The sequence below is a fragment of the Carlito syrichta genome, unplaced genomic scaffold, assembly GCF_000164805.1.
Source record: "Carlito syrichta isolate Samal-C Ts95f unplaced genomic scaffold, Tarsius_syrichta-2.0.1 Scaffold313381, whole genome shotgun sequence".
In the NCBI taxonomy this organism is placed as follows: Eukaryota; Metazoa; Chordata; class Mammalia; order Primates; family Tarsiidae; genus Carlito; species Carlito syrichta.
Window position 1 is genome coordinate 981490 of NW_007257477.1, and position 9851 is coordinate 991340.

The window sequence follows — 9851 nt, forward strand, 5'->3', positions numbered from 1 at the left end:
GGTCCGGCGATGCAGGCTAGGGGCCACCCTGGGCGCAGGCCGAAGATGGAAGGGTTGATGGCCTGCCCGATCAAACACCTGAGGCTCGGGACGCGCCTGGGGAGGGCTGGGAGGCAGGGGTGGTGGAGGAGGAGGCGGAGGAGCAGGGGACCCGCGCTGCCAGGAGTCGCCCGCGCACTGTCTCCCGATTCCGCGTGGGGCTGGTGACCCTGCCTGGCCGCCCGGGAGAGGCCTTGGCCGGAGGCGGGCGCACGGCGGGGAGGTTCTTTTTCCTGGTCTTTACAGGGATGGCTCATCCCGGGGTCAGCTCCAGCGCATCCTGTTTGTTCTCCTTTCCTGCAGAGGGTAATTACACGTGTGTGTGTGTGTGTGTGTGTGTGTGTGTGTGTGTGTGTGTGTGTGTGTGCAGGGCAGTAGTAACGATGGAAATCCTGTCTGCCTTCTTCCTCGGAGAGGTGTGTCTCGTTGCACAAAGAGCAGGAAAGGTTGGTTCTTCTGGAGACAGCCATGGCCAAGACATAATAAGTCTCTTCCTCTGTGGTGGTTCCTGGTCCGCCCAACCCTGCGTGGCAGGGGCAGAACATGTTCACACACACGCTGGCCCCGACGCAGACGCGAAAGAAATCGCCTTTTCTAGGAACACTCCAGCTTGTTGTGTTTGTGAGTCAGAGCGGGCATCCTCTGATGCTTCCAACCCCGTGGCGCCTGCAGTTTTTGTCTCCTGGGAGGACCTTGCGACCTACCCTACTCTACCGCCAAGCTCGCTCCCTGAGGGCCAGCCACAACCAATTTGTTTCGCATAAACCCAGTTCATTCTGAAGATACTTAACTACATTCTGCCTTGCTGGGCTGGTTCCCTGGGATCAGGTCCGTCTTTTTGCCCTCCCCCTCCTCCAGGGCCCTGCCCAGGGATCGCTCACAGATTTAGGTTCTCAACAATTTCACCAGGATGAACTGGAGGCCTCCCCAGAAACAACTGCACACGGAAGAGCGAAAACAAGAACATTGGACCGAGAGGGAGAGGGCCTTTCTTAGAAACACTAAAGCTTCCTTAGTCTACAGGGCTGGGCTGCAGTGCTTGACTCTGATGATACCGTGGATTTAGGCAGGGCTGCTAAAGTCATGCCCCAGAACACGCAGGGGGCTCCTGTCTGGCCCCAGTGCTCCCGGGGATCCAGTTGATCCATTCGGGTCAACTCTGTCACCTTCTCTTCAAAGAGCTGGCCTCTTGCTTCAAGAACTACTAAAGGATTTGCTGGTGATGGACTTTGGCACTAAAAGAAGACAGTCCCCAAATGGTGGATGGCTACAGGGCTGCCCAGGATTGGGATGTGAGGGACACCAGACACTCCATCCTCAGCCAGTTGGTCAGGGCCTATCAGGCACTGGGGAGCAGTGGGGAGAACAGAAGGCAGGACAGCCAGGGAGTCTGCCCTCCTGGGGCTCACAGTCCCACAGGGAGGAGGAACAGTAAACAGAAGAAGACATAAGTGGAGGGTGCAGGGAAGGAAAAATCCTCTGAGCTAGGGAGGATGTATCCTGGATGGGGGAGGGAGGTGTCCAGGAAGGGCTCCTTGATGAAGCAAAGAGCAGAGGGATCAGTTCATTCCCAGTTCCTGAGAAAAGGGATGGTTTGACCTGTTTGGGAGCAGAGAGGACTCTGTGGGACTGGAGGGGAGGAAGATGAGGGGAGAATGGTTGAAATGAGCCTGAATACAAGGTTGCACTGACCAGACTGGGAGGTCATGGGAAAGTCTTGGGACATTATCTATGGGCAACAGGAAACCTCTGAAGACTGTTAAGCAAAGTCAGGGCAGAATGAGATTCGTGTTTTTAAATCTCTCTCCGGGACTGTGCAGAGAATCATGGATCAGAAGGAATAGCATGTGTGTGGTGAGACCAGTTAGAAGGCTATTGCCAAAGTCCAGAGGAGAGAACATGGTGGCTGGGACTTAGGTGGTGGTGTTGGAGATGAAGATAAGGAGAACAGTTAGAGAAGTGTTCAGGGGTTGAACTGACAGGTCTTGGTGATGAAGTAAAGGGAATGAGGAAGAGGAAAGTAGCCAGTATTACTTGAAGAATCTGGCTTGAGCAGCTGTGTGGACTGGGGAGCCATTAGGGAGTTGAGAAACACAAACACAGCAAGAGGAGATGAGGGGATGAGTTCAATTCAAAACTTGTCAAGTTTAATATACCTTTGATACACTGAAGTGGAAACCGGAAGTGGGCAGTTGGCTATGTGGTTGTGACCCAGGGGGACAGTCTGAGCTAAAGACATACGTTTAGGAGCCATGGGTATATAGATGGTAACAGAATCGAGAATAGGGAATAAGACTTTGTTGTGGGAAAAGATAGGAAGAGAATGTAGCTTGAAAAGAGGGCCTTGAGACCTCCAGCAACAAACAGGCTTGAGGTGGAGAAGCAGGTGGGAGGAAAGAGGAAAGCCAGGAGGTATGGCGTACAGGTGTTGTGGAATCCTACCAAAAAGTTCTCAAGCAGGGTGGAATGGTCAGTTAGGTCAAAGGACGCTAAGAGATTAAGCAGGCGAAGACTGAAGAATGCCATGGGGAGCTGGCAGTGGGCAGATCCTTAGTGATCTTTGAGCAGTTTCAGCACAGGGGTGGATAGAAGCCTGTCAGAGACAGTTGAGGTGATAGACAAGGAAGCAGAGAGAAGTGTAAACACTCTTTCAAGAGGTTTGGCTGGAATGGGGAGGAGAGGGATAGCTGAAGAGGAAGATGGGATCTCTAGAAAGAGGAATTGTTACAAATGGATAAGCAACAGTGGAGAAAGATCATAGGGTTCTGAAAATCTAGGCAGCAATGATATCCAAGACACCAGCGAAGGCCTGGGCCTTAGTTAGGAAGTAAACATAGATGTTTGTAGCTTTCAGCTTTCTGTCCAAAACTGCCTGGTAGAAGTCACACATTTAAAGTGAGATTGCTGGACTGGATAAAGAAAATGTGGTACATATACACAGTGGAATATTATGCAGCCATAAAGAAGGACAAATATATGGACTTCGCAGCAACTTGGGTGGATTTGGAGTCGATCATATTCAATGATCTATCACAGAAACAGAACAGAGTACCATATGTTCTCACTCATAAGCGGACCTTGAACTATTATAATACTATAAGAAAGTGTTAGGCAGTAATGGGAAACTGTCAGGGGAGGTGGGGTGGGATTGGCAGTGGAGGAAACTGCTAGGGGAGGGAGGGGCATACCTCATCAACAAGGGTACCTGCATAATCAATGTTGGCATACCTAACCCTGAATTGTACCCCACATCTTTAAATAAATAAATAAAGTGAGATATTCAAGCCCCCAAATGCCATAGGCAACATGCAGTCTACCTATGGTATTAATCAAGCTACTTTCTCACTGTCTCACACACATATTTTCTCTCCTTCCTTTTTCCTCTTATAACATGTTGATTTTATTTCCCTCTCTGTGCTCATTTTTTCTTCCTGCAACTTGCTCCCTCCTGCAGCAGGGGAAAATGGCCACCAGAAGCCCCTACTTCCCAGATTCCCAGGATAACAGCCCCAACATAATTAGCATTTTCTCTACCAGTATCTTTTTTTTTTTTTAAAGTTATAGCAACTGAGTATCACTATGTTGCTCAGGCTGGTCTTGAACTCCTAGGCTCAAGCAATCCTCCTGCCTCCCAGCCTCCCAAAGATCTGGGACTACAGGCGTGAGCCTCTGCTCCCAACCTCTGCCAACATCTTAAATTCAATCTCCAGAAAGACTCTGATTGCTTCCGGCTTATATCATGTGATATGAAGAGGCTCCCGGGGAACAGTAGTCAGGTATTGACAGCACACAGTACAAAGTCTCTGTAGGAAGGAATTGTCTGCCAATACCAACCTCTCTTACATAACAACTTTTATCTGGAACTGGCCCTGAATTTTAAGAAAGGCTCAGAAGCAAGAAGTCCCTTCCCTCTATTCATTCTACCTCATTCAAAATCAACTTGTATGTAATGCAATATAGCAACTATTGCAATACAAATATACCTGTACTGATGGATTTAAATTCTGTATTAGAGGTCATTTCATAGACTAGAAGGTTTTTTTCATGATCACTGCTACTCTTTCTTGTCTTAGTCACACTACAACTTTGGACTTCTTTTCATATAATTCCTAGTATATTATTGAAATGTTTTCTTAATTGATGGGCTGCTTGATTGACTGAATCACTGCCATCTTTCTAATTTCTTAAGGAACATTTCACACAATCCCCATTCCATTTAATAGAATTAGAGCATTTAGAGAATAATACAGGTCAAAAATGACCCCGTGTGACTGTAAAATATCACAGCCTCTGGAGGGAAAATTGACAGTGTATATCAAAAGGTTCCAAGTAAAATGGCTTCTGTGCCTGAAAATGTCCAGCACTACTGGAGTGGTTAAGTAAATTATAGAATAACAGCTCAGCGAAACACTATGTAGTTATTAAAAATTATATGTGATAAATAACATAGAAAAAATGATAGTAAGTAACATTTCAAAATTATAGTAAGTTCACCTGCGTGCAGCCAATTTGTGTAGCTAATCCTGACTTCTACCCCACATCTCTGTAATAAAGTAAAAATTTAAAAATGAAAAATATATAAATAAAAAACTGTCGTAAGAAATAGAAATATGCTAGGGAGTACTTGAAATATGTATGCCAAAGGATAAAGATAGAAATGCAACACAGGTCAATGAAAACTGTTCTTAGAGAATTGCACAGATAGCAAATGTATTGACCTTAAAGGACTCTGAACCTAAAAAAATTCACATAATGCATTTGCTACATTGCCAGGCACATGAGACACCTCAGCTGTTACCTTGACTTCTATCTTATAGTTTATTGATCATCCACTAGCATTGTGACAAGACACTTGACAAATATTTGATCCTCATGACAACCCTATGAAGTCAGTGTCATTAGTATCACTATTTTACAAATGAGGAAACGAAGGGTCAGAAAGGTTAAGTGAATAGGATCACATCATTAATACATGCTAGAGCTGAGATTTGACCTTTTTTTTTTTTTTTTTTTGGAGTCGGAGTCTCACTCTGTTGCCCAGGCTGGAGCGCAGAGCTTCACTCTGTCGCCCAGGCTGGAGTGCACAACAGCCTCAACCTGCTGGACTCAGGTGATACTTTCACCTCAGCCTTCCAAGTAGCTGGAACCACAGGCAGGAGCCACCATGCCCAGCAAATTTTTGGGATTTATTGCAGAGATGAGGTCTCACCAAGTTTCCCAGGCTTGAACCCATGAGCTCAGGCAATCCTCTCACCTCGGCCTCCCAAAATGCTGGGATTATAAGCGTGAGCCACCATGCCCAGCCTTAAGTCCTTTAAAAAAAAAAAAAAAGGTGCATGCCTAAGCCTTATCCCAGTGTGATTCTAATGCCAGAGTGAAAACCCTATCCCCAAATAAAAACTACTGCTGTACACTAAGGACAAGGGGAAGAAGATCGAGATTCTCAGCAGGCAGGGGAGAGTGGTGTGCAGGGGTCCTAGCAGTGCCATTTTATGCCCATTTCTAAATATGCAAAGCTGTTAACCTAAATAAATGGGGCAATATCCTACTTACAGAACAGAACAAAAAAGCAAAGATATTTCACAGATATAGTAACGTTGCTCAGAATGGAAGAAAGACACTACCAGTCTTATATTGAAAAAGATGCAGTATATGAGACAGAATGAGTGAAGAAGAACCCACACCCAGATCACCCTTGTGAAGTCTCTGGACTTCACAGTGGATAAAGGAAAGATCTTCAATGACTTAGAGGAAGAAATAGGGATGGGATGGGTGATGAGATCAGAGTGGCAAGAACTTCAGCTAGCCAAAGGATCCTGACACCCAGTCTTTTAGGGTGTCAGTGGATGAACAGCTCATAATGAGCAAGGGAATGACGGACAGGAAGTCCAAAGGGAAACGTCCTAAGAAGGCAGGCAGATCCGGTAGACTGGCAGGGTTTCTTGCCCTTCCTCACGCGTCCTCAAAAGAAGGGCCTTAGATCATGGTTTGCCTCCAAACTTAAGGCTCCAAATGATTTGCCTCCAAACTTGAAACTGACCCCACTTGAGTAAGACAGATTCCAGGGATTGAGATCAGAACAGAGGAGCAAGCATGAAAGCAATACCTCCATAAAAAGCAGTCGAGTTAGTGTCAGTTTCTACTGACAATTGCCCAGACATAGCCTGGAGCCCAGACATAGCCTGGTAAAACATTGCTCCACTGTTTTCTAACAGGAAAATTGAATGAGGTTAAACATTTTATGTGCATAAGGAGAACACACACAAATCTCTCCCATGGCTAATTTATTTTTTGACAAAACTCATCTAGTTGAATCCACCCATATTAGAATATTTTCATTTGATATCTTTTAAAGTACCTTTCTAGCAGCAGCGTGGAACCCTGGAAAACCTTATAGCCATTCTATCAAGAAACATTTATAAAATTCCAGACCTGGTGTGGTGGCTCACACTTGCAATCTCAACACTTTTGGGAGGCGAAGGCGAGAAATTGCCTGAGCCTAGAGGTTCGAGACCAGCCTGGGCAACTTGGCAAGACCTTGTCTCTACAATAAGTAAAAAAATTAGCCAGGTCTGGTGGAGCACACATGTAGTTCCAGCTACTTGGAAGGCTGAAGTGGAAGGATTGCCTGGGTCCAGCAGGTTGAGGCTGTGGTGACCATGAGTGTGCCACTGCATTCTAGCCTATGCAACAGAATGAGACGCCAAATCAAAAAAATAAAATCCTGATGATAATTTTGTGGATTAAAAAAAATACTTCACAAACAATTTTTAAAAATAAATAAGTCGTTTAGGGGAGCCAAAACTAACTGCATTTAGTCACCTCAAACATTTCTTTGTATCTACTTCTGTAATAGCACCTTACAGTAGTATGTCACCAAATGAGGCAAAAATATCTTTCCACACTAAAATAGTTTAAAATTATTTAATTCTGAATACAACATTTACTATAACTCCTCATTTTAAATATTGTTTCTTGTCATTTTAAAAAAGAATTCTACATATGAATATGATTTGAAGTAGCAATCTTTTTCTCTAAACCTGTTATTAATATAGCTAATGGTCAGGTTCATCCATTAACTTTTTTCATTGCATTCTGGTCTATTAACAAGTCAAGTGGTTATTAACAGCAATTGCATTCTGGTCTATTAACAAGTCAAGTGGTTATTAACAGCCAATAGCAACCAAGAGATTTGATTATATGGCTTGTGTAAGATACTTGTGAAAGAAAAATGATGATTTTGTTCAATAGCATCCTTCTCTTCACATTTTCCTGGGTTTTCTCCGTGACTTGATGGTGTTCTCTGATTTACTTGGTGACCATTCACTCATTAATTCCATTCTGGTCATTGGGCATCATACTTGGATTTTTCAAAGTCCTCAGAAATTGCCTTTCCGTCATTTAGACAAACCTATACACACTCCTTCAGCCTTTGAATTGAGTAGTTTTATAGTGATGAAATGTGATACACAAAATGGTTTTCATCAGTTCAAACTATTTTAACGTTAAGATCACTGGGGTCTTCTTGGCTATGTTTTATCATAGCTGTGGGGGGGTGGGGTAGGAGAGCTTTACTGTTTGTGACAGAGTCTCCTTCTGTCATCCAGGTTGGAGTGCAGTGGCTCAATCATAGCTCACTGAAGCCTCCTACTCCTGGCCTCAAGCACTCCTCCCATCTCAGCTTCCCAAATAACTGGGACTACAGGTACATACCACCATGCCTGTTTAATTTTTTTTTTTTTTTTAAGAGATGGATCTTATTATGCTGACCAGGTTGGTCTCCAACTCCAGGCCTTAAGTAATCCTCCACTTCAGTCTCCCAAATGTGTATGTGTATGTTGTGTATATGTAAACTAGAAAGATATAATGTCAAATGTCAACAGTGGCTCTCACAGGTCATAGATTACAGTGCAGAGTCCATCTAGTGTTGAAAACAGAGACTCTGAAGCCAGACTACCTCCACTCAAATCCTATCTAACTGTATCCTTACTAACTATAAATTTAGGCACTACCTATCCTTACTGTGCCTCAGTTTTCTCATCTATAAAGTGGGTTGCTGTGAATTTTATAGAAGTTATTAAATAAAATAAAGCACTTTACACAGTACCTGGCACATAGCAAGCAACTTTTTAAGTGTTTATTATTATCAGTGGCTTTTTCTTCCTTTCACTTATCTGTATTTTGTGATTTTTCTATAGTGAAAATTTTAGCAATGTAATAAAGGTTCAGCTAATATCAAAAATATTTTAAACTATTCCCAAAATCACAGTTAAGGGTGACTTTAACTGTTTCAAATTTTAATCATTTCCTGTCATCTTTCTGGTGAAACTTGAACATTTTCTGGATCTTGGCAATGAAAAACGTCTTGATCCCTGTTCCCAAGAAGACACAAAAGAAGTTCTTTTGTGCTTGGAATCCTGGTAAAGTGTAAAATGTTCAAATCACCCCAATCACCTTTCTCATATAAGGACAAAATTTAACTTTCTATAAAAATGGTCATTACATATATCTACCTCCCAAATTCCCTGCCCCATCCCTTTTTAGGACTCTGAATTGAGATATTTGGGGTTTTTTGGGGGGGGGTTGAGTTGGACTCTCACTCTGCTGCCCAGGCTGAAGTGCGGTGACACACTCACAGCCACCGCAACCTTGACCTGCTGGGCTCAGACAATCCTTCCGCTTCAGCCTTCCAAGTAGCTGAAACTACAGGCGTGCACCATCATGCCTGGCTAATTTTTTTATTTATAGAGATGAGGTTTCACCAAGTTGCCCAGACTGGTCTCAAACCCCTAGGCTCAGACAATTCTCTCACCTCAGCCTCTCAAAATTCTGGGATTACAGGCTTGAGCCACTGCATTCGACCCGAAGTATTTGTTTTGAACACAGAAAGTTAGCAAATGTTTATTCTAAATAGTGGAAAAGTGAAGTAGGTAAATCAAGGTACTACTTCTTTTCAATACTGATTTAATAAAATCTCGCTATGCAGTCAACATGAATTTAGCTCTTGCAGTCAGTAGGTGATAGCAAGATAATTCAGATCTTCCAACCACGACTTTGTGGGGTTCCATGAAGAGTTGTGCAGTCTAGGAATTGACATTTTTGACAATATGTGACAAGCCTAGATGATTTTCTGCACCCAACTTTAAGAATCCCAGACATAGGAGACAATACCATTCAAAGACTTCAGTTTGCATCTTCTAAAATTGCTAGTTGACCTTGGACAAGTCAGGCAATTGCACAGAATTAAATGAGGAACCAAATTTAAAGCACATTGCAATGCCCTTCAGTACTAAATAAATGTTATCAGCTATTTTTTTTTTTTTTTTTTTTTTAGAAACAAGGTCTCACAAAGTTGTCCAAGCTGGTCTCGAACTCCTGTGCTCAAATGATCCTCCTACTCCAGCCTCCCAAGTAGATGGGACTACAGGCACAGACCACTATGCCCAGCTAAATGTTATCAGCTCTGCCTCACCCTTCTGTGCACTTTCCCTTCCATCCAACTCATTCTTGCTGTCTCACACTCAATGCCACATGCTCCTGTGGGGTGAAGAAGGAGTTATCAAGGCCAGGCTCAAATTCACTGCCTTGCAGGGGCTCAATTCTGCCACCTGCGGAGACCCTACAAATCGGAGGCAATAATTCTGACGTATTCTTTTAGTCCAAACATAAGTGATTAGTTCACTTAAATAGATTCTAAGCCGGGCATGGTGGCTCATGCTTGTAACCTCAGCACTTTGGGAGGCAGAGGCCAGAGGATTGCCTGAGCCCACGAGTTCAAGACCACCCTGAACATCATGGCAAGATCTTTTTTT